Below are 25,813 nucleotides of genomic sequence, written 5' to 3'. Positions count from 1 at the left end.
TAACTATCGAATAGATGTAGGGCAAGGCAAATAGATAGGAATGAATTTACCAGGACACCCCCTGTTTCTCCATCAGCCCTTTTCCTGTGACATGCTAATAACTGTAAATCTCCATGTCTTGTGGTGGTGGGGTATCACTCATCCCCTCCCCTCCAGTCGAGCCTTCCTTTACGCCATTGTGATCACAGCCTCATTAGACGTTTTATACAACCACCCTGTGCATTAATTAGACGTGAAACGTCTCTCTTTAGCCCTGTGAAGTGATGAGGTGAGAAGAAGCGGAGGAGGTAAACTGGTTAAACTTAACCACAGCCCAAGGCTTTCAGCTCACATGCAACATGAGATGTTGGTGATGTTGCCAAACTCTGCTGATGGATGTTGTCGGGGTGATCCTGAACTTAACTAAAGATTGGGGGAAAAAATGTGCTTTAAGCCTCTCAAGGGGGTTTTATTCACCAATGCTCTGTTTGATATTAGCACATAGACACTACTATCAAGAGACCCTAAAGGATGAGCAGGTAGTGATTGCAGCAACACTTACACCCTCCATACACCCTCCCAGAAGGTCCATAAAAAAAGTGCTGTCTTGGTGATTATCTTGGCTTTTGTGCCTTTGCAGCAGTTAAGAAGTAGTGTTGACTCTTTGGCTTGTGGTTTAGCAGAAGGGGATCTGTATTTGCCGAGTGGGGCTGGTCTCCAGAGCACAGTCGGCACTGACAAGAGCTCTCTGGCATGTCTGTCCACCCACTGACACACTGAGCTGGTTCAGGCACGAGCTGCAACATCAGCACCTGCTTGTGATCACCACTGTGGGAGGAAAAGAGGGTTATAGAGTGTGGAGGGTAAAGACTGGGATGGGAATAGAAAATGAGTCTTTAAAAGATGCAGAGTAGGAGGGAATGAAAGATGGATGAAAGGAACGGGGTAAAGCGTCAACACAGGAAAAGAATAAGAGGGGGAAAAGTCACCTCAATAAACAAACAAAAACAAAACAAAAATATTCTGTTTATAATATCACCTTCTCACATCCATGTGCACACTTGCAGATGTCCTCTGAGACAATACAAGCAATTGTCAGCTAAAACACAGTAAACAGAGAAACATCACAACAGGTAGAAAAAAGGAGGAAGACAAACACAGAGACGGGTCTTGTTGTGTAGCAGTGCATTCCCTGCAGCAGTACCAGATTGTCACTGTGTCTTTATGGTCAGGAAAAGTGTGTTTTGACAATAGGAAGCTGCTGTTACTGCTCTCACCACTGACAGTCTAATCCTCTGTCTTTGGTTTTGTCTAGCTTGTACAATTTTCACCTTTGCCACATTTTTTCATCATTCCCACTGTTCTCACAGCTTTTTGTTCTGTTAGTCCGTAGTTCAAAGACACACACGTCTAAACATATAGTTACATGAGCACGTGCTACTCAACTTTGCTGTAATTATGCAAGATCAGTGAAAGTGTAGGCAAACGAAGCGGAGGTGGCTTGCTGCGGCGACACTGCAACTGACTAGCCTTGTGGCTGCTTGCTTTGGAGAGCGCAGTGAGTCGCAGGGGGTTGGTCAGCCACCTTCCTCTCCTTCCCTTCACACGCAGAAACTATTTTGACACTCTCTCCATCTGCCTGACCCCACAAGCTGTGGGAGATTTATTACTAGCCGGCTCCCCCTCACTGTCTCCGCTTTCTCACTTTCCTCTATTCTCACGGCTGCAGGTGTTCTCCATGAAAATGTGTTCACCTTTCTCATCTGGCCTGCAAAGCTATCTCACTGAGCTGATATATATTTATTATTTTTTTTATTTATTGAATCAAGTCTCTGAATAAGAAAACAGAGGAATCTTCTTACAGTGTTTTCACTCACCAGCTGGGTAATTCTCATCCATTTTTCTGTCTTTGACTTCCTGTCTTGTCTTTCTATCCTTTTTAATTCCTCTGCTTGCTCATCCTCATACTTTTGCTCCAGCTGCTCTCAGCTGGATTTCTTCCAGAGAATGGCTTTGAGAAAACATTTCCTTATCATCTTTGGTCAGTGGAGTAGAAAACTTATTGAACCTTCTGACTCAAAGTTCAGGAGCTCTCATGTTATGGCAAGCCAGACTTTTACAGTTTGTGATATTCAGCAGGTAGCTGCTTAGGACATATTTCCAAGCAGATTCTTTCTATGATCCAACAGGGGTTTTTAATTCCCATTGTGTCCATGAGCTCCCCTTCATGAGTGTCACACATTGTCTGTGCACCACTAAAAACCAGCGATGTGTAGCTTTCCAGGGCCTAATTAACAGGATGGCAGATGTTGATGAGAGCTGCAATGCAGTGAGAGTAAGAATTAGAGTTTTTCAGTGCATTGATGCATTAATGGTCTGAAATGTATTTTGATATTTTGTATGCAATAGTGAACAGTCAAAAGAAAATCCCAAAGGGACTGTCAAAATTAACATTTAAACCACCAATAAGCAAAAGTAGCTCCCAGCTGCTCTTAATGTTGCTGGGTAATGAATTTACTCCCTCACAGCACAGAGCAGCAAGCCTTCATATTTCATAATGCTGCTCTTTTCCAATGAGCCTGGTTTTTCCTCTTTGCTAGTTTAAGTTTAGAAAGCAGCATGGCCAGTTTTGTAAGTTTTTATAAGGCAGGAGAAGAATCACTTTCCACTGCATTTGAGAAATAAATGGAAAGCAGCTTCTCAGCTCAATGAGGCACAGCAGTCCCTGATAACTTGCTGATGCATATGAATGAGAACGAGGCACCCGCTGCACACACACTCACATCCACACACACATAATGTTTCTCTAGGAAACCAAAATCCAGTCTTAGTGAATATTCTAATATAAAACCAGAAAACAGTGTTCATGAATTTTAGAGTGCGACAGCGCTAAGGAAGTCAACCGCATTGTAACGGATTGTTGGAGCTTAGTGGTGTCATGTTGAGCAGATTGACCAGGTCGGCAGTACAGGACAGGCAGACCTGGGAAACAAACAAACAAAAAAAAACAGAGCTGGAAGAATGCATTTATTCCCAAGGTGAAAGGCAATCCCTGGGAGATTGATCCTGCAATGGGAAGGATACTGGGCTTTGTGTGTTAGCATCAGATGTGAACCCTGTGGAGCAGAGACTTTCTTAGAAAGTTGCAGCTGACTTGCTGCTGTCTCGTCTGCACCTCCACTGGCAATGTGTGTAATAGATGTCTTGTCAATGAAAGGTTGAAGACCTATCAGAGCAGCCAGTGTTCCCAAGTAGAAGGTTGGTAAGCTGCACTGGTGCCTGGTTCTCCACATACAGAAAGCCTGCAGCAGACTTTACATTTGGGTTTTGTGTTGCAGCAGGATCATTTATTTGCATTTAGTATGAAAAGCTGCTTAGTGTGAGAGTAGTCACTTCAGTGGATCAGGGATTGAATAATTGTGCCAAATAATTTTGCTGCTGACTCCATTCAAACAACTACCAAATCATAAATATCAGGATCATAATCCTCTTGTTTTATCTGATTAAATTACAGTCTATCAAGAGTTATTAATCCCTTAATTACTCTGCGCTTCTTTTTCCCCAATTCACTGAATGATAATCTATTAGAAAATACTGAACTGGCCTTTTTTGCAGCTTCAGATCAGCTGTGAGAATGAGACAGAAAACTAGACTGAAAGAAAACACTTTCAACATTAATAGATATAGCTCATACATGCTGTATATACTAGATATTGACTGGACTAAAGTTGAAATATATATTTAGTTTAGTAGCAAAAAGGACTGGGTCGGCCAATTAAAAAAAGCAGAAGATTGAAGACCAGTGTCCTATTGTATTTTGGGTGGGACAATATGATAACTATAATTTATCTGCATCAATTTCTGCGACAGTTTGACATGTTTGGGTAAGACATGAAGGTTTTACAGCTAAACACATGCTGTTGCAACCATGAATAAAAAGTTGGGTACACCATAGTTGCAAAAAAAGTTAAATACAGTGGTTAGATTCTCCACCAAGCTTCTGCAGATGGAGAAAAACATGTCTGGTAGCTTGCAGATTCTCATTTCATTGATTCTTTGCAGTGCAAATTATGTATGAAGCCTCAGTGAGCATGTCAGGATTGGTTGATGGCTGATTTTACTCTTGATGTTTATCGCAACGCATTAAAAACATCTCACTGACATGTAAACGAGGTTGAAAATTTGATTCTTTAGACTGCTTTAGACTGTTTTTATTGCTTCAGAAAATTGTGATATGTTTATGTTTTTACTATTTACCGATATTGTACAGTTTACACAGCGAAAAGATGCCTCTAAAAGCAGTTCTCCCACTTTACTGTTTTATGAGTCCTGTAACATGTGCCTTTGACGGCTGTGATGCTGCACTAAGGCTTTTGAACCTTGCACTTAATGCCCCACAACTACATCTTCAGCACTATCTCCAGACAATTAGCTTCAAATGTCCTCATCCATCTTCTTGATGCATTATATTGTTTTTTTTTTTTCTTTTGCTTTTTTTGGGGGAATGAAAGATGTGCTTCAACCATTAAAATTGAAAGGGGTAGAGAAAGAGTGGGAGGAGAGAAAATGTGCTGCTTGATTGATCTTGTGTCTACACCAGAAAGATTACCCTGAAATATAATCTGCCCTTTCAGCTCCACTTTCACAATATCACAACAATGCAAAGGTTCAGATGGACAGATGCAGACAAACAAATCCTTCTTAGGCCTCAGTAATATAAATAACCATATTTCTGACTCAGCCCTGTCCCATAATCAGCTCCATTGCTTCATCTTGCAGCTTCCAACCATACACCTGATCTGTCAGCCAATCATGTTCGACTCAAAGGTTTGTCTGCAAGCATCACTGTTGTATGTCTTGAAGCTTCCAGAGCCTAAAATCGAGATCTAAATATGCCAAGATTATCTTTTTCAAACCTTTTTAGAAAGAAGAAATATTTACCTCTTCAATGTATAGTTCCCTTCTCAGCATGTGTTGCTGTTCCCATACACTGTTGCATAACCAGTATCTCACACTGCCTTGATAATTGGAGATTTCATAGTCTAATTTTCTTTGAGTCACACATTCAATTGCATGACTGCTTCGCTATATCAGATTTCAGTGGCTCATATTGTTTGTTTTTCAACACAATGTTATAGATAAGGGGAAATTAAAAAGGTAATTAAAACCCAGATCTTATGCAGCAGCACATGGATGTGCACTGCACTCCTCAGACACAGACGATGCCACATTTGCCACGAGACATGAAGTCAATGGGTTTTATCAGGCAGTCCACTAAATCTCACTATGGAAGAGCAGATGGGATTGAAGAGGCAGCTGATGAATTGACCTTTTCCTTTTCATGTGTTTCTTATCTCAATAAGAACCCAGCTGACCTTTTCAGCCTCATATCAAGCACCCGGACCCCCTTGTTGTCTTCCCACTGCTCTCCAACTCAACATGAGAATGGTCCATTAAAAATAAGCTGTTTTTTTTCACGAAATGATCCCATCTGCTAGCAGCTAATTGTATTTTCTTCTATATATGTGTGTGTGTGTATATATTAGAAGAAAATTGACATTTTTTCATGAGTCGGGCCTTAATTGTATAGATAGATAGATAGATAGATAGATAGATAGATAGATAGATAGATAGATAGATAGATAGATAGATAGATAGATAGATAGAAGTACACACAGGATATCTATCTATCTATCTCATATTAAGTCATATTAAGTCACACACTCAAACTATGACATAAAATGATTGTCAAAAGTTTGAACACATTTTCCTGTTAGATTTAACAGCAAAGTGTGTCCAAAATTTTGATTGATACTATACTCTTTTCCTTGGGTAAGCAAACCTCTTCACTTTTTTTTTTGTTTGTTTGTTTGTTTGTTTTCTTTACAGTTAAGTGTTGGGTGTCAGATTGTTGTTTTGGCCATTTGTGCTTAAAAATGTATTTAGACAAAGACTTTAAAAGCAGGTAACTATTTAATGGATATGCACAGAAACAACAAGAAACCACTTTCTGATGCAAATAACGTGGTCCTGCAAGGCATTATCATTCCCCTTCCTTTTGGCGATATCACCTTGGGATAGATGTAATCTCACTGTCCTACTTACCAGGCCAGTATCACTTAGATGAGGATGACCTCAGAGTGGCGTCATCCATGAGTAATACTTAGCTTCATCTTACCGCATGTTTTACTCTTACAATCCTATCAAGATCAAAGACCGTCAACTTTTATTAGGCCGCGGGAGCATCGTAGAAAATGAACTTACATGCCTTAGATTCCCAACGCCAATCCCCAGTGAACCAAACATCAATTTAATGAATCAAACCCAATGTACGATGAGGCTGTTGTAGTGTGTGTGTGTGTAAGTGTGTGTGTGAAGCTGTGAAACGGCGTGTTACAGCGGCTTGGGGGAAATAAAGCATTGTGTGTCCCGGTGTTTTTGTTTACCGTATTCCAGCCAAAGAAAGCAAAGGACAAATTTTCTTCCCCTATTATTATTATCCATGACTTTGTAACTCAGAACGTGACATTATGAATTCAAAGCAGCTTTTCATTTTTTACCCTTCACACACAGTGCAGTTAGGAATATGTGCAACCATCATTTTCTTGAGGAAATATCAGTATGTGCACATAGAAATCTGCATATCTGCACAGAATTGTTTGTCTAAATTAATTTGTTTTGTGCCTGACTGCAAGAATGTCTGCGTTGTATTAAAATTTGCAAGACTTTGGACTGTTAAATTATGCTCTCAACTTTTGTGTGTGTTTGTGTATTATGTGTAGTGTGAACAGACCTGACAGCTTGTGCTTTTCACTACAAACATTGGTGAAAACAAAGAGCAAAGGGATGCACACAGGGGGCTGTACATCTGCATCCAGGGTGCCTCTTAGCTGATTATCTATGTTTAAGCAGACAGAAGGGCCCTCATTAATTTATTGCCATTCACATGAACACATTTCCCTGTCTCATCCCAATTAGAGAGTATTGTGTGCTGGGATGGATTTCAGCTAGAAACATAGCCCATTCATTAATGCATAAAAGAGGGAGAAGGAAGTTAGGTATTTCTGTGCAGAATTTTTTAATTTAGAAATCTTTTAATGGAATCAAAATCAGTTGACACTGGGAGGGGTGTTTAGTTTGGTTGTCAGTGCACTGGAGATACTTATCAAGAGATTTTTAGTTACATCTAGAGTTGTTCTCAGATTCCAGGCTCTGGTGTGTTTGAGTTGTTACCCCTGTATTCTATGTTTTTTGTTTGTTGCTAACAAACAAAAACAAACTTCTTCTGCTCCCTGTCTTACATTATTTATGTATTTATGATTAAAATATAAGTACAGACGATGTTGAGCATCAGCTCAGCAACAAGCAACCAAAGACTTTGTAAAGATACAGTGAAGTGATGTTTGAAGTCTCTCTGTGTTCGTTGACATGAACTTTGTATGATCTGTCTTGTGGGGATTCCATACACGTTAGTGTATGTCACTATTTAATTTTAAAAAAAGCCAGTGCTGAGTTGTGAAAGTATAATTCACTACATTCGTCTGTAGACAACCCTCCATTTCAACTCCATTTCAGCTCATGACAGAACATGAAATTGCTTCATTGATCCAGATGGCAAAAGGCTGCAGCTTTACAATCAAAGCTCAAAAATTGTGCAATTATGTGCTCCTGACTTTGGTCTGACATGCAGTTTAACTTAAAGTTTAACTCATCTTCATGTCAATGTTTAATGTCTCTCCATGTGTAAGTACATCGTTATATAAACTTTTAATTTCTTACCAAGTCTTCAATTAGCCACAAATGAACACAAAGGAGAAAGAGGGAATGGCAGAAGGTGCTAATCCACTGATCCTTATGAAAAAATGTTCCTGGTTTGAGATTCCAGTCTATTTCTACTTCCCTTCACACTTGAAATCTCCTAATTTTCTACTTTTCTTACCCACGAAAGGTTAGGGATAGAAGTTATAAGTACATGGTTAGAATTAGAACTGATGTGAATGGTTTGGGGTAAATTCTACGCCTACCCGTTAGATGTGAATAGAAAGGTTTATCCATACTTTTGACTGGTACTGTATATTGCTAGACAGATACAAAAGTCTGCATGTTAGCATGATTTCCGTACTGTTACATGAATACTACCTTACAGAAATAACAACACTGGGATATATCACCGTCCTATGGACTTTGAAACTAATATGTTTTTGAGAAATGGACACATGTTTCTTTTACATGTATTCTGAAAAAAATGGGCTTTCCTTTTTCCCCTACAGAATAAACACAGTTCTGAATAAATAACCTCACTACGTTTTGGTCTGACATGTTGCTGCTTTAGTTTTGAATTATATTTAAAAGAATAAATAAACTGTTTTTATGCCCAAATGGACACATATTTCTGAGTAATGATTAGGAGTTTGGGGTATATGACATGTTTATTTGTCATAATTTGAACTTTTTTATTTTTAAGATCTTCAGCTAGGTACTTAAATGATCATTATTCTTACTTCTGGACTGTTTTGCTAAAGGTCAGGGACCTTTCTTAAATACTAGAGCCATCTTGAAGCTATGTAGATGGTTAAAAATCAATATATCTGACAATAAGCCAGCTAAAGAAAAGAAGTGCTTTACAATAACTACTTTGCTTTTTATGGCAATAATCTGTGTTCATCTGTTACATGATGTTCAACAAGACAGAAAATATGGGAAACATTTTGTTGCATCATTATGATAGTAGCTGGTGAGAGTTGATAACCTAAATTCTAGAAAACATAATAAAAAAACAAAAGGGTCATCATCTGCATTGCTGTGTCTGGTGCTGCTGGAGGATGGTGACCAAATAAGAGGCTATTTTTACAGCTGGAGAAATGAAAGAAGCTGACAGAATACATATGCTTTCTCTTATCTGTATCATACAATGCACAAAGCATCCGGTCTATCTCCCCCCACCTCAAGTCTAAGATATCAGCTCCAACATCTCTGGTGACATTTAAAGAAATAAGATGGTGTCAGGGCAAGGGCTGCCTTCGCCATCTTTATTCGATAAAAAGATGTGACAAAGCCTTGAGTTCCTGTGCCAGAAGCTTTCACTGACAGGCCTTTCTATCATTGCTTTTACTCTTTTTTTTTTGTTTTGTTAACCTTTGCGTGACTCTCAGGACTCAGGTGTGGCAGGTCTGTATGTGGATGCATGCCTTCAAATATCCAAATACTTGTGAGAAAGAAACACTGCTGCTTGCACAGGTCAGATCGCTCTGTGCATGTGTGTTGGGGGTGGGAGGTGTTCGGCATCGGAGGTGTCACGGTGACACAAAGCTTCCCGGCTCCGGGTGAGGCAGCCACGCTGGGTGTCACTCCACAGGTCAGGAGGCACCCCCTGCAGTACCCATGATAAGCCCAGCCTGACAGCCATTTGATGGGAAGGGCGACACACACTCACACCTCCCTGCTCCACAGCTCACAAAGCCAGACTCTGGGGAGAAAAGCGATAAGAAGCTCAGAGGATGCAGCTAACAGCCATTCCTAAAGGCTGTAAATAGGAGTTACATCCTTATTATTAGCAAGAGCACAGTACAACAAACAACAATCCATTGGCCATGTGCTGTAAGATTTTTTATGAGTGATAAAGCTGATTTCAGACTAAAATGTGGTAAGTGTTAAAGTCTACCATGTTGAGCCAAGTCTCAGTTTCATTGTTAGTGCCACTGTCACACTGACACAGTGACACAGTTACAAAGCCCTCTCTTTTAATGAGCTGCATTTATAATGAGAGCTTTGCTGCAGCTTCGTAAAAACTCTTCCTCAACAGGAATCAATGCCTCATCAATGTAGGGTGAGTTTCAGTTGACTCCTCGGAATAAATGTAATTTAATTGGATTGTAAAATCTATCCTAAAGTCCAACTGCATTAGAAATGTAAGTAAGCGTGTACATTGATTTACAGGAAGTGTTACAGCACACTTTGGTAAATGTTATCTGCATATGCTAGGCCTTGTTATTGCAGAAACAGCATTTATAATTTATAAACCATGCAGACTTCATTTGGTATGTATCAATAAAAGCATGTGTGAGAGAAAAGCATTTTTACAACACAACATGTTGTTGTGAAACAGCAGCTCGCAGAAGTTCACAGTAGGAAGAAGATGCAATCTTTGTGAGCTTGGAATGGTGACCGTGTTTTCTCCCCCGCAGCACTGCAGTCAACCCAGCACCTCCTACACAATCCAGATCTTCTCGCAGTCAGCTTTACTTCCGCACAGTCTCAACATTAGAAGGCAGGCAGACAGAGGGGAAGACTGCGGGGGGGGCACCTGCCCTGTTATTTTCCTTGTTGTGCCGAAACCTAATGTTGCATTTGGGGATTAATTTAGTAAAGGTTGGAAGTGCTTTATCACTGTATATCCTCAGGAAACTCCTAGATGTAGATTCATTCTCCAGCCAGAATGGTGCTATATGTTACTGGAAACTGGCAAATAACAGAAGAGATGCCTGCCAACAACAATTTTTACCTGCCAGTATTGTTTAAATACTCATTGTAGTTGCTGTATTCTAATAACACAGTAGATTTCTTTATATTTTGAGTCCACATAGGGATGGCTATCCTTCTTTGGTTTGCCTGTGACCAAGCTTGAATGTGTAGTCTCACCTTTTCCTTCTTGCAGTGAGGTTAATTCTTCTTGTTTGGTTTGAATCATTGAATCATCTGGTACTATTTTAGAAGGGGGACGCTTCCGAAACGATGAGGATTGAATCATCAAGTGTTGTCCTTGACTGTCAAGGTGGAGAAAAGCAGAAGTGAAAGACAAAGCTCATGTCGAAACATGCATTTTCCCACATCTGTTGAGCCCTGAGTGATTGCTGATGGGATGAGATCACACAATGAGATATTTTCCCAGGCAGGTGGCCTTATGGTGAGGAAATTGGATATGTACCCAGAGTTTGGTGTGCAATGCCAATTTTGATTCTAATTTAGATGTGAATAAGAAAATGTGAAAAGGAACAATAAAGCCACTTTCATACAGGTTGCCATGGGTGCTTCACTCCATCTCAGAACCTATTCATTTCTTTGTTGTGATACTTCAGCTGGATCTGTGTGTGCATGCGTTGTCCACGTTCGGTGGGCTAAAGGTGAAATTCAAATTTACCACAGCATTGAGTGGCGACACCATGATGCAGTCAATCAGAGAGAATCTGTCAATCATCTGCATGAAGTTGGTTTTGCTCTTAAAGCAACCCTCTCCAGCAGACTATAAAACTGCTCTCTTCTCCACTTGAAACAGACCTTGTTGTGGTAGGAGCAGTTTGTGGATGAGCCTAAATTCTCCAAACTGACCCAAGATTATTACAAAGCCACACTCTCTGTAGCAACTGTTCATTTCCTCCTTCTCCTAATTGGTTACACTAATGTCAGGGCTTTCCTCTGCAAGCTTGGCAGATTCATCCTGCATCTAAGTCTAATTTGGGAAAAATAGCTATTTCCTAGTGTGGTGGTCTTCCCCACCACTCTGTTTGGTGTCCCTAATGGCAAACACATACCACATCCTATGATAAAGCAGCTTATAAATCAAGAATACTTCCACCAACACACAAGAAAACTTTATATGCCAACTTGACATGGTTTATCCTGTTTCTGAGAAGATTTGATGCACATAAAGTGGAAGAGAAACAGCTTTACTAATTATATCTGATCCAACAAAAACAAAAAGGACATGACTCATCAGATGTTTCTGTTCTTAACTGGCGAACAATAAATTTATCACAGCAGTTTTGGTTTTTTTTCTCCTCGAGTTGGTCTCCAGTTGGAATAACTACTTCTTCTACTGAATCACAGACATTAGCAACACAGCCTATACTGCCACCCTCTGGTGAGACTACTCAGCATATTTGCTTCTATGTAGAGCAGGGGGGCCCAAAGTCGGTCCTTGAGGGCTGCTGTCCTGCAGATTTTCCAATGTTTCCTGCTTCAACACACCTGACTCAAATGAAATAGCCAACAGCCTATTAAGTTTTGCACAATGAGTCATCACTTTGAGTCAGGACATATCAAAAACCTACAGGATTGTGGCCCTTGAGGATCGGAGCTGGGCACCCCTAATGTAGAGGTTCTTGGTGGAGGCAGGGTTGTGTGAATAAACCTCTGAACATATGTGTGCTTGTAACACCTTAAATTCCCCCAGAAAACAAAGTATTATGATAAAATCATAGAGAAAGATGTTTTCTTACCATAACCTATGACTAAGCCAGGGGTCTGCAATCCACAGCTCTTGAGCCACATGTGGCTCTTCAACCCTGGACTAAGTGGTAGATGATGACAGAAAGCACAGCTCTTTATACATACAAGATATCTACAACTTCTTAAAAGTAAAGAGAGACTTTTCAGTCCTGCATGGCTTAAACTAACTCTAGACATGGTGTTTTTAAAATGTATTTCACACTCAGCAAACATGCTCATTCAATACACGTTGATTTGATTGTCCTCAGGGGTAAACTGTGTGTGTGTGGCAGATCAAGACAGACGAGCCAGAGACAGGATAATGTCAGGGGGCGCGGAGTGGTAGTCCATTAGTGTCTTTGGCACGTCACTAACTGTAAATGTCAGGGGACCATGTCAGTTTCCCAACACCACTTGTCAAATGTGAAGTGGGAACGGCTGCTGTCAGTGTGAAGACAGGCTAGGACAGTGAGCCATCAGTGTCAAATGATTATAGTGAAGCACACCAATTTATTAAGTTGTAGGTTTAAACTAAGAAAAAAAAGATGATTTATTTAATGGTAAACAAGCTCAGCATAATAAGTCTGATTTGTACTTACAATGGACTGTTTTGTAATAAAATCAGTTTAACAAAGTGAATTTGATTTGAACATTTTTGCCCTGAAATTGAAGGAGCCTCAGGGAGTAACACTTAGGTAATCAATAAAGCAATGTTTTTTTTCTTAGATAGTACGTTAAAGACTGTTTGTGAATTAATCAATAGCTGAGTGTGTTTGGGGAGAGACAGAGGAAAGGGGATGGGGTGAGAATGGATGACTTAGTCCACCTGAGGGATGCTCTTCATCAAGGAACTGACTGAAAAGGGCAAAGACCACTTGACATGGGGTTTCTATGTGTTTGTCTTGTCTACTTGAATGTGTTTGTGTCTTTGAATGTCAAAATATGGGTTTTCAATCCTGTACTTGATTTACCTGCACAAGGGATATAGCTGTATTTTAGGAAACACGGAGTCGGGATATATTTTGGTTTCTTGGGGGAAAATCTATCACGCTTGCTTGTTCTTTGTGCAGGAAAGAGCTTGGCAGTCCCACGACTGAGGAAGTTCCGTTTTCTCTCTGTCTCTCTCTGACAAGTCAGCACTGCAGCCAACACCTAAGCAGTGGCCCCAGGTGAATCTGTGATATATAAGTCCTCTTGAATCAGAAAATTGCCATGCGAGGATAAAGTCTGCAAGTGTGAAAAAGAACTTTGTGTCAACATTACTGAATATCAATCTCACTTGTAGCTGTGATTTACTGAAAACATTGAAAAGCAGGCTAGATTAATGTTTAAAATGCTCTGTGGCATTTGGATAAAGCAAAGTTTAATGCTGTAGATGCAGAGGAGTTGCAAATATTAACCACCAGAGGGACTGACATTCATTTCTGGGCATAGATTTTTTGTGAGGTGTAAAATAATCAATTTTTGTAATTCAAAACAAAGGATTTTTCCTTATGCCACAAACACGTGTGTAATTTTAGCAGAAGTGCATTTTCATTCTTTCAGTCTAAATTGTGATTGTTTTTATGTATTGTAATTTTGTTATTTGTATAATTGTTTGCCTGTGTTGAGGACCTCATCAAAAACAAGATGATGCATCTCAAAGGTCTGATTCCCTGGTTGGGGATTTGATGCAGTCACATTCCCCAAAATATGCTGGTTTATGAAGATATGGAGCTTTATTCACACTAAAGAGCAACTCATTTTCAAGCTGTATGGTTTGTAAATACCAAAAATGTATTTACAATATGACTACAGATTTTTTTTTTCATATTTAAACATTGAGTTGGGTTTATGAACTGAGTGGTATCACTGACCTTTCACATTAGTGCTGCCCCCTAATGTCATGAGCCCATATTTCGTACCAACCACCAATGTTACACAGATTTATCTGCACTGTCATCTTTGGAAATTGCTGGTGGGAAGTAGCTTTAGCTGTTGATAAAAACCGCAACTTATTGTAGCTGCTAGGTCGCGGCTACACGTTACACCTTAGCAGCATATCTAGCCTTTAGATGGCCAATGAAACAACTGCAGTTAGGTTGGTTGGTTTCCCGATAATGTCTTCTTGGATTTCTTTGTTGGATCAGCCATGATTCATGTCCCAAATATGTCAGTGTGTTTGCATCTAGTTGGTAGCATGCAAAATTCAAAAAGCAAAATTAAGCTGCAACGTCAGTCGGTGTCCCAGATGAAAAAGTAGCATATTGCATTTTCTCAGCCTCGAGAGGCTGCTGGACACAGACGGCTCGAGTAATGTGCATAATTATTGTAGGTGTGCCATCAAAACAAGTTAGAAATGCATAATTTTAAGGTTGAAAAGTTAATGTGTGCGTCTTTAAGCTCTTGACTTAAACAATTTCTTTATCAGTAGGTAAACAATATAGGTTGCTTTATTACAACAACAAAAAAAAACAGCTGTTACCATCTGTTAACCATATTTAAAACAATAAAGCCTTTAACATGACCCTGAGTAATATCTGTTATATAAAGGATCTTGGTAACTGCTCAAATTGGCAATGGTAAATTTATATGGGTATGTGGAATTGAAGGTACACTATATAAGATTTACTGATATCTGGTGGTAAAGATGGGCATAGAAGGACTTCAAATGCCAAGAAGAGTTGTGAATGGACGTGGCTGTCAGTGGACAAAATTCTTCCAGACATAAAGATGTTTTTATCTGCGTGTGGATTGTTGCAATGACTGGGCTACAGGTAACTACTTCAAAATTGTGTACATGTGTGCTGTCTTCTTCTATGTGCTTTTTAAAGATGTTACTTATCCCAAACGGTGCTCTAGCACCTATCACACAAAGCTGGTACAGCAGTTTTAAATCTCAGGGGTTTATCACTATTAACAGTTGTTTGTCCAGTCAGAGGCACCATAGAAAAATTGGTGGCACAAATATGACAGCTGCCATGTATGTCGACTCATTGCAAGTAGATATAAGTGGCAACATAACACAACAGTTATTTTAGTAAAGTGAGTAGACACCAATAGAAAAACACAGTTTTTAATGATATATTACATTTTGCTGTCATTGACTTAAGATTTTCTTACAAACTGCACCTTTAAAAATAAGGAGCAACTGTTTGTACTTTTGTTTGACATCACTGGTATTAGTTCTGAAAGACCATTGTCATGAAGTCATCTCTGCCAAAAACAGGGTCTAAAGCTCTGGTCCTCAAGGGCTACTGTCCTGCAGGCTTTAGGTGCTTCCCTGCTCCAACACACCTGACTCATATTGAATGGATCCATTCAAGTTCTGTTTAATGACTCATTATTTGAGTCTAGTGTATGGAAGCAGGGAAACATCTATATCCTGCTGGGTAGTGACCCCCTAGGGCTGTCATTTGAGATCCCTAGTCTAAAGCTACAATATGTTTTGTGTGACATTTCTGTAGAAACTAGTAAGGTGGCACCGCTAAAGACACGTGTATTTCTATATCTGTACCCTCTAAGCTGTTAATTGTCTGTGTTTGGTTTAATGTGTGAAACAGAGTGAGAGAGAAAAAACCAACAGTGCCAGATGCAAAGAGGTTTTAACAGGTTGTCCCACTTCTGCTTGGGACCAATTAGAATTTGTCATTCAGTAGCTCCCACCCTGCCACCCGTCTGCATGTTTTCAATACACATTTTGTGTTCATTGCAATATGGTTCATATTTTATTAGCATCTCTAATTGTCTCCATCTACAGACATCATCCGCCTGTTTGCAAGTCAAATAATTGTTATCTGAGAAATCACAGTGGAACAGACGCGTTGCTCTCAAGCAGTTGCACTTATCTAATTATAAAACACTAGGTAAATGTTGAGCAGATGCCCTCCACCAATCCCCATCGTCCCCCACCCTGCGTTCCAATTGAGAGAACCATTTGGTCTCATTCTAGTGTTACATTGGCTCCACATGGAGTGGCGATCCTTGCCAAGTTGCTGCCTTGGTATAAACTAAGCTAGTTGTACGCCAATTCTCCATACTGTCCGGAAGACAAGAACAATAGGACTTCTGCTTCAGTTTAAGTGGTGTCATACCCCGCTGTGGTGCCTGGCTTCCTCAGCTTGTGGTGTCTAGTTTAGGAGTTTGTGTCTACTGCAGAAATACTTGTGTATGTTGCTGTCAGAAGAAGCTTCGTTATTATTTAATGATTAATAGCTGTAGTGGCCGTGCAAAGTTACAGAAAAGAAAGGGGAATAGATTGTAAAGGATCCCATGGAGCAAAGTATAACCTAAGACCTAGTCTGAACTGAATGTTTAAGCTTGTATGGAAATAACATCCTGCAATTTGCTTCTAAAAGTCCTGTTTCAATATTTATTTCTGTATATTTTCTTACCTATGTGGTTTTGTTATTGCTAAGCCATGCCATGTTTTTGGCAAATGCTGCAGCATCTTGTCATTGCATCATTATTTTTTACCTCCGATGCCTTCAACAGTCATTCCGCCAATGCCAATCAGAGCTTTTAAATGCTGCTTGTTCATCTTCAAAGAGATTTCTTTTGTTGAATTTATGTTTGTTGCCACAAGACATGTCACAATAATTGATGGTTGCTTTATGTGGTTAATGTATTAGACTAGATGTGAAGTGATTGCACCTCTGCCCAAGCAATCATGATGAGCAACACTGGCAGCAGCTTCAAGACTTCCAGGAAGAGTCAAACTTTAGCCTTAGCTTCATCTTGTGAAATCATGCAGAGAATATTGAAAATCCAAGCATAACAGATTATGTTGCATTAAGCTACTGTTGTGGAAAAGTGGCATTTGTTTATTAAGCATTCGTTTAGACTCTATGCTCTTCCTCTTCCAGTGTTCACTTCTTTCTCCTGGCTTCATTACTCTTCATATCACACACTCTGTGCTGGGGAGGCAGAGCAGCTGTCATTTCTGTATGGCAGGAGTGTTTCTCCTCTGTCCGCCACAAGTGACCTGTTCCTGTCTCTTTGCCAGGACAGATGACAGCTCTGCAGCTGCCTGTAAGGTCCAGGTGTGAGCTCCAGGTATAAGCTTCACTGGAATTTAAACCGTGGCTGTTACTGCACTTAACAGTTGATTAAAATTTAATCTTGGGCTTGCAGTTGTAAGGGTATAGCCTTATAAAACAATGCTGAATTTGTGTGCAAAAAAGATCAGTCTGAAGCACATGCATGTACTATATATGCAGGAGCAATCACATGAGCATGAGCATCCATTACACAGTCCGACTATAAATCTGCCTTGGAATTAACCAGTGAGTGGAGGCTGATTGCCACAGCAGTCCCCTCACATTCTCAGGAATGAGAATAAATGAGCGGATGGTGGCATGAACAATCCTTTATTACTCCCATTAGCTGGTAAAGCCAGAGCCTTACAAAGCAGGAGACACTAAAAACACAGCCTGGTCAACACATGCATAGCCTGCTTATGGTTCTCATGACTGTGTGAATACTCAACATCTACTCACCAAACATGCATACCATTGTCACATCATTCTCTGTTCACCCAGTCGGTGGATGGATTCGGTTCAGTCTTCTGCTTTCTCCTGCCAAAATGTTTTTAATGCCAACTAATAGGTGCAGCTGTGGAACTCAGTATGTTCATCAGCATTTTTTTTGAGAAACTTTTAATTGTGACAGAATCATTAATCATAAACTTTGCTGTGTATTGCTTGTAAATCATATCTCTCATCCCTGGGAGCTCTCTTCAAACAACAACAGCGCCAGGTGTTCTTAATCAAGATTGGTTTGTTAGATTGTTTTGCATATATTAAAATTGCCAGGTGGGCTATTTTTTTCATTAATGTATTCTCTATCAACAGCAAGGTAATGTTACAGCTCATTTACTGAGCGAAGCTCCAGGTCATATAAACATGTTTTGAGAGATGTTTCATTACGTTCAGCACAGACTGGCAAAGAAGAAAATAAAGTTGCATAATTTAATGACAAGAACATCTCTCTACTAAAACTGTTAACACAAGGATTCATTAGTCTTGCTTTGTGCTAAAGTTGCAGTACAAGTAACATTTGAAAAGTGGGAAATGGATTCTGTTCAATTTGACAAACAATCTTTGCTTTAGGTCACTCTATATCCCCTGAGCTGCTCGTTTAGCAGTTTACAATAACTTTTGTATAGTATTGGCAGGAATGTCAGAAAAAGAAGCCAGCAAACAACTGTTTACATTACTGTAGACATTTACACAATGACCTGAAGCAAAAGTTCTCCTGCCAAATAGCGAAAGAAAAGTGAACCAACTTTCCCAGAGTTCTCCATTTCACACACAAGCAAAGCAATTCATTAACACTTGGTATGTCATAACCAAATTATGTGTCTGTGTGATCTTAAAGACTATTCTGAATGTATTAATTGGGCAAAAATGTATTTTGTTTTCATGCAGTTTAAATGGGGCTGCACAATGACATGGTGGTTAGCACCACGGCCTCAGAGCAAGAAGGTTGCTGGTTCGGACCTTGGCTGGTAGGAGATTTCAACAGTGGCCTTTCTGTCCGAGTTTGCATGTTCTCCCCATGTATGCGTGGGTTCTCTCCGGGTATCCCGGCTTCCTCCCACCATCCAAGGAAATGCATGTTAGGTTAATTGGTCACTCTATATTCTCTCTAGGAGTGAGCATTGTTGTTTGTCTCTCTGCGATGCACTGGCGACCTGTCCAGGGTGTATCCTGCTTCTTGCCTGCTAATTGCTGGGATAGGCTGCAGCTTCCCCGTGACCCCGAATTGGGCTAAGCATTCTAGAAAACTATTGGATACAATTTATATAATTGTATAAAATGATACTGAGTGTCACAAACACTTCAAGGACTGGCAGGAAGACAATTATCTTCCTCTTTGTGCTGAAATACAGACGGTTTATGGTAAAATTGCATTTTCTACATCATAATTAGTCTGTTTTGATAAAACTCTGTGCTTCTGACTCATTTTGATGGTGCCAAAGTGTAAAAATCTTCCAAACACTGCATCTCCGTCTTTGTGTTGAAATACAAACACTTAAGGGTAGGGCTGGGCGATTAATCGATAAAATCAATAAATCGAATTTTCCATTTCTGGAGATTAATTTTTTTGAAAATCGGGATTTTTTTCCATAATTAGTTAGCAGCAGACTTGGCCCTCCCTCCACACCAGAACGGTGTTTGTCTGACAGATTTTCAGTAAAGTGACCCTTCACTCACGCCTGGGATTTAGCTGTGCGTATAACTGCAGTGAGAAATGCTGCTCTCTATGAGATGCAGAAATCAACTTAACCCACAAACACTAGTTAAGAGACAACCTTCATCAGGAAAATTATTTCTGCAGTGGATCCTGTATGATAATAATCCAGATGGAAAGAGATCACGGATGCATTGTGTCGCATATTTCTATGTAAGATATGAAGTCGTTTATATGGTGGAAGAGCTATGACATTATATGCTTTATTTTTGCTGGCATTCATCTATATAAACAAATGAATGTTTTAATAAGTTTATTTATGTTTTCTAAAAGAAAAGGAAAAAAAAAATCGATTAAAATCGGAAATCGGATTTGGTTATAAAAAATCGGAGATTTTATTTTTAGGCCATATCGCCCAGCCCTACTTAAGGGTAAAAGTGTGTTTCCTGTTTGTTTTGACTTGTCAGTGTAAATTTTATACCTGTAACTTAATAAACAGGGTTGCAAATCTTGTAAACTTTCAAATCAGCACTGTGGAATCATCGTTATCAAAATGATGCTTCAACAATGAGCCTATCCATTAGCATTACAGTGTGAATATGACACATGATAATGAAAATAGCACAGTTAAACTCAGCAAAACATCACAGTGGACTAGTTTTTCATAAATGACAAATGCTGTGTCAGACAGAAAAAGGTTCAATTTTTGAAAAGTCCTGATGACACTAATAAAAAATGTTTGACCCAATGAAAATCCTTATCCTGTTCATGCTTATATGTTGTTGCTGTCTACTCTTGGACGGGTTGTATTAATAATTTCGTTGCACTTGTTGTAATGACAACAAAGTTCAATTCAATTCAGTTCAGTTTAGTTAATTTCAAAATACTCTAAATATATTCAAAGTACAGATCTAATTTAACTTACTTTGTGTTAATTAAACCTACAAAGAATATATGATTGAATATAAGCCTTAATACACCTCCGAAATTACCATTACATTGTAATGTAATGGTTGGGTAAACACTGGTGCTGAAAACAAAAGGAGTCTCTGTCCTCCCCCACTGTAAATCACTGCTTTTATGTCCTTGTGCAGAATATTTACCAAGAATATAGTAACTCTTCTAAGTATAATCTGTCTGTAGTCATCCAACTGTGTAATCAGGACACAGCGGTAAACACTGAATTGCATCCAATTTTCTCACACTTCTTTGTTTAGTAACTGAGGGACATGACGAGGAGCGAAACTTAAGTGGGTTGAGAGGAAACCACAGACACCAAATCTCTTACCCTCTTGCTACCACTTTTGTTCTGCTATGAACAACACAACGGGGAGCTGTGAAGTAGATTGATTACACTTGTGATCACTCTTCTAAGATAATGTCCTTCCTTTTAATCACACATTGTGCCTCTGCTCTTTACAAGGGTAAGATTATCATCAGTAGCTTCATCACTGTCTCATTGTAAATGCCGTCCTAATTGGGACAGTTCTGCATTTCGTCTTTGGAGTTATTTACTGCTGTGTGTCCTTGAACAGAAATGGGGGTTGTTTTGGGATACCACTCTTTTTCATTCTTTTTTTTTTTTTTTTTTTGGAAGGGATCTGCTGTCTTAATGATCTATGCTTATGTATAAATAATACTAACTCACAATTAAAAACTTTTATCTGTGGAGTTCCACAGGGATCTGTCTTAGGACCTTTGATGTTCATATTGTACATTATTAACCTCTGTACAATTTCCAACACAGTGGAGACAATATTCTTTGCAGATGACACAAACTTACTGTGCTGTGGTAGAAACCTGGAGCAACTCTTGAATAAAGTGGAAAATAAATCAAATAAAAACAATGTGATTTGATAATGATAAATTTAATTTAACACTAAACTTAAGTAAAACTAAATACATAATATTTGGTAATTGTTCAACTTTGACAATCAACAAGAAACGTTTTCTAAAATGAAATTTCTTGGAGTGATGCTATATAATAAATTATGTGGGAAGCTACATATATATATATATATATATAAAACAATCTGTTTGATCAATTTTTTAAATAAGTTAAATGATTAATTAACAAAAAATCCCTATAGATTGTATTGTCCCTTTATACTTCCATATATAGCGTACTGTGTGAAGGTGTGGGGAAACACCTAACCAATACATATTTTGCAAATAAGAACAACAAGAATTACAAACAAAGCACTCCACACAGAACCATCAATCAATCAACTCTTTATTAGATCAAAAACGCTAAAATTGAAGGACTTGGTTGATCTCAAAACAGCTCAGATTATGTACTTAGCAAAAAAACAATCATTGCCCCTCGATATTCAGAATTTCCCAGATAAGGATTGCCTCGTTTTATATAGGCGTGTGTTGTCTGTGCTTTCATGTAGCTTTAAAGGACTTTTACTGCTTGAGTATAGATTTTTAGTTGCTTAGGACTCCAACTTTTCTTTGTAAACGGTAAATGGACTGTATACAGCACTTTTCTAGTCATCTTGACCACACGAAGTGCTTTACACTGCATGTCACATTCACCCATTTACGCCCACTCTCATACAGCACTTCTACTGTTACATACAGTACTAAGTGCTTTGCTCTGTCACATGGATTCATACCTTGAAGGACACATCGGGAGCCAATGTAGGGTTCAGTGCCTTGCCCAAGGACACTTCAGCATGTAGTGAGGGGAAGCCTGGAATTAATCCACCAACTTTCAAGTTACTAGACAACTGCTCTTCATCCTGATCTACAGCCACTTTGTAAAATTAAAGAAATGACAAGATGTGGTGTTGAGCTGTGTTTTACAGTGAGTAGCCTTATTTTTACTCTTTGGGTTCCTATGAGTTCTCATTCAGTACCCAACAAAAGTACAAATACACCTTAAACTTTCCTAAATTTACACTACAGTGCTACTTTAATTAAGTTGTTCTGTATGAAGTGCTAATACACAAATTATTATCATAACACTGCAAAACACAACAAAGTATAATGTTAAAAACACCATGTAGCTTCTCAAAACATCTAATTCAAATATTGGGTCAGAGTCAACAAACAATACAATTGTTCTACTCTGCAAAGGCTTTTTCTTTTCTTTTCTTTCTTTTATTTATTTATTTTTTGTCAACACAATCAGAATTCATTTGAGTGTCTGAGATCCAGGCCAGAGCTTCACACATATGATGAAACAACTTAGGAAACTTTCTAAAGAAACAAGATATTTTATTAAAGGTTTTTCATAGAGTGTAAACCTACAGAGCTATTAGTTTAAGACAGAAATGTTAGTAGGTGCAGTTTAAAATTTACCTCATATGTTAAGTCAACCGATAGGTCCCAACTTTGTCAAGCAGTAAGACAGTGACCTCTAACACACCTCTAAGATTTTCAAGAACACCTTGGAGAAGAAACAAAGGGATGGTTAGCAATGGTCATGCCTACCTAAGTCGTAACCATAAAAGTTTTGCTTTTGGGCTTGACCACCATGTTTTAGCCATGCAGTCGACAAATGCGCTACTAGCAGTGTCTCTATGTTGAGTAGCGAAGATGCTGGAGAATTGAATGTTGTGATTTTTTTAAAGTATAATTTTGGAGGGTAATGTTTATGCCATTTACCTGATATGTTATTAAATCACCAGCTATACACTACCCAGAAATCTACTTAGTTAGATTTAACTGAAACATTGAAATGTTTAAATTCAGAACAAAGGCTTGAATGGGAGCTACGACCTCACAGCCTCAGGCTGTCATCACAAAAACTGTTTTATTTTAATACATTTTGTCATTTGTCAGAACTGACCATATCAGCTTGCTGTTGGTCCATGAAACAGTCATGATTTTATCAAGTCCTTTGTGATGACTGACATTTGTGATGAGGTAACACTCGATATGTTTTGGCAAATTCTAGGGACACCAGGGAAAGTATTTAAAGCGGAAGTCTTAAGACAGAAGTATTCGAACTCCTAAACAAAACGAATTATACTGTTTTTGTTCGAGAATTGATTCTCCCTTCTTTCATTCTTCCCCCTTTCCTTACCTCCCCTATATCCTCTTCTTCCTTTCTTCCCTTCTTTCCTAGACACCCTGTCTGAACCAGCCTCTAGATAAGGGCTAACAGGCTGATCAGTGGTCAACTACAGGGGTCCTGACTGACCTTTCAAAGCCACACAGTTAATTATTTTCACTGTCAAAACCCCACGTGTCGACATCTGACCCCATCTCTCATTTCCAAACCAGCCACCGTGCAACAGCCCCACAGACAAAGAGTAAGTTTGAAAGGAAAAGAAAGGGGAAGAATTATGAAGCCTTTGTTGTGATCATGAGTGTGTTTGACATTATGTAAATAGCACATATACAGCATTAATTGCCTCTGCTGCCAGGGTAAGCATAACAAACATGAAGGGAAACAATTTGCTGCTTTGGAAAATCCCTCCAGGGCACAGTAAAAAAAAAACTTATCTAGCATTTCATGGCATTTCTACTGCTATCAATTACTAATTTAAACTCTATAATTTAATGTTAAAGAGCAGACAGTTAAGATTAAACCTGGTCCATTACAGTCTTAGTCACACCTTATGACTTCTATGATATTGTTTTCTCACCTGGTTCATCTGTGCCAGGACATATGCCTGTTTATATTGTTATTTTTATAGACATGTTGTGTTAGTCTGTTTAGAAAAGGGTTGGGGGGGTGGGCTCTATATGTGCATAATGTGTGTGTGGAACAGAGGAAAAGAAAGTATGACTGCCTGTTTTTATTTCCTAAATTGTTCTTGAAAAAGCCTAAGGGTGTGATGGCTTGTGTTTTTAACTTTCAAAAATTGTTTTTGACAAGGAACACCACATCTGTGCAGCCCTATTTATTGTTATTGTATAAAGAAGTGCTTTATAAATTAAATTTGATTTGATTTGATTTCCGGAAATGGGCCTCTTTTCTTAACACATGTTAATAATTCTGTTCAGTACAATTGTTAGCTGTCAAATATAAAAAGAAACACAAGGAAAATGGCAAAAAATGTCATCATAACTTCCTGTGGATGTCTGTTATTAAACCTGATCATTGTGCAAAATGTCTAACTACTGCGTTTATGTTGTAATAAATCCTGGTTTCCTTTTAGTATTCACACTGAACAAGTTTCTTCTTCTTCTTTTTCTAGTACAGATATATTAAATACATAGAACTGAAAGATGACTTCATGATGTTTTTTATATTTATCTTGTGCCTCATTGTCAGCACACTAAGAGGTGTTTCATCAACATAGAATATGGATGGCACCATTACTCCTTACAACACCATTGCATGCCCGCTAGGCCATTTTGCTGATCTGCACAGCACATAGCTTCATCCAGCTACCCTCCCATCTTCCACTTCCCTCCCCAAAACCAATTACCAGTTATCACTAAGGAGGAGGCTGAGCATCCATTAGGTATTCATCCAACTGAGTGCTACTTGTTCACTAATTAGGTTTTTCTCCTCCATTTTACATTTAAATTTACTCCAAGTCAGAAGGCTCTCAAATATTAAGCACAGATATTAACAATTCATCACTAAATCTCATCAACAACATATATATATATATATATATATATAATGTGTGTGTGTGTGTGTGTGTGTGTGTGTAGCCTCACAGCATAAATGCCTAAGTCATATTATGGCTAAATTGTGACATCTGTCTAACTGTACTCTCATAATACTGCTGATTGACTGTGCATCATTGCCTGTAAAACCTGAAAGTATGACATAGTCAGTTATGCTGTGAGACTAACGAAACAATGGTTTGTTTACAAGCCAAATTCAGCCCAATAAACTCAGCAATTACATGATATCGTTGATTGGATCTTTTTCAATACAATCACAGGTCATTAAAATTTTGATAGTTGGCTATATTCTTTTAACCAGAGTTCACAGATGAGGAGCTAGTTTAGTCTGAATAATCACACATAACAGGGATTTGCTGGTGTTATTGATCTGCTAACTGCAGAGGAAAACATTTGCTGCATATTGGGATTTGTGGCTGTCCCTCTTTAAAAATCCCCATGTATTTATTAATCAGAGCAATCTCAGTGGCAAAACTTTAATAAAAGAAAGTTTACTAAACTTATTTGTTTTTCATATGATAATGTATTGGTGAGTAGATCAGCTAGAAACTATCTTGAATAGAATGATAAGTAGATAGAATCATCATAGAATGGCACTTTCTTCACTTGCTCTGCTGCGTACCTCTGTAAATACTTAGTGTGATGATAGTTGACACTTTAACCTCTCTGCCTTTGTGCTTTTAAAACAGCTGTCACTACTGAATAATTATAGCAAGAAATTAGTGTTTATTAATTGAATAATAATTTGTTATTTAAAAAAGTGGGAAATGATTTGTGCAACAGAAAATAAGCAAAAGTTTTAAGTCACAGGTTGTAAAAAAAAAATTTTGGAGAGTTACTGCTATGGACAAAATTTACC

General features: G+C 38.7%; 1 protein-coding gene across 2 annotated transcripts in view; it reads left to right on the top strand.

Moving 5' to 3' along the window:
- LOC121647217 (PDZ domain-containing RING finger protein 4-like) overlaps window positions 1–25,813 on the top strand; it is a 131,260-nt gene that overhangs the window by 76,745 nt on the left and 28,702 nt on the right. The gene's annotated exons all lie outside the window — the stretch shown is intronic.

This window comes from Melanotaenia boesemani, chromosome 10, assembly GCF_017639745.1.
Source record: "Melanotaenia boesemani isolate fMelBoe1 chromosome 10, fMelBoe1.pri, whole genome shotgun sequence".
Taxonomy (NCBI): domain Eukaryota; kingdom Metazoa; phylum Chordata; class Actinopteri; order Atheriniformes; family Melanotaeniidae; genus Melanotaenia; species Melanotaenia boesemani.
Note: the sequence above shows the minus strand (reverse complement) of the source record. Positions and strands in the feature narration are given on the sequence as shown.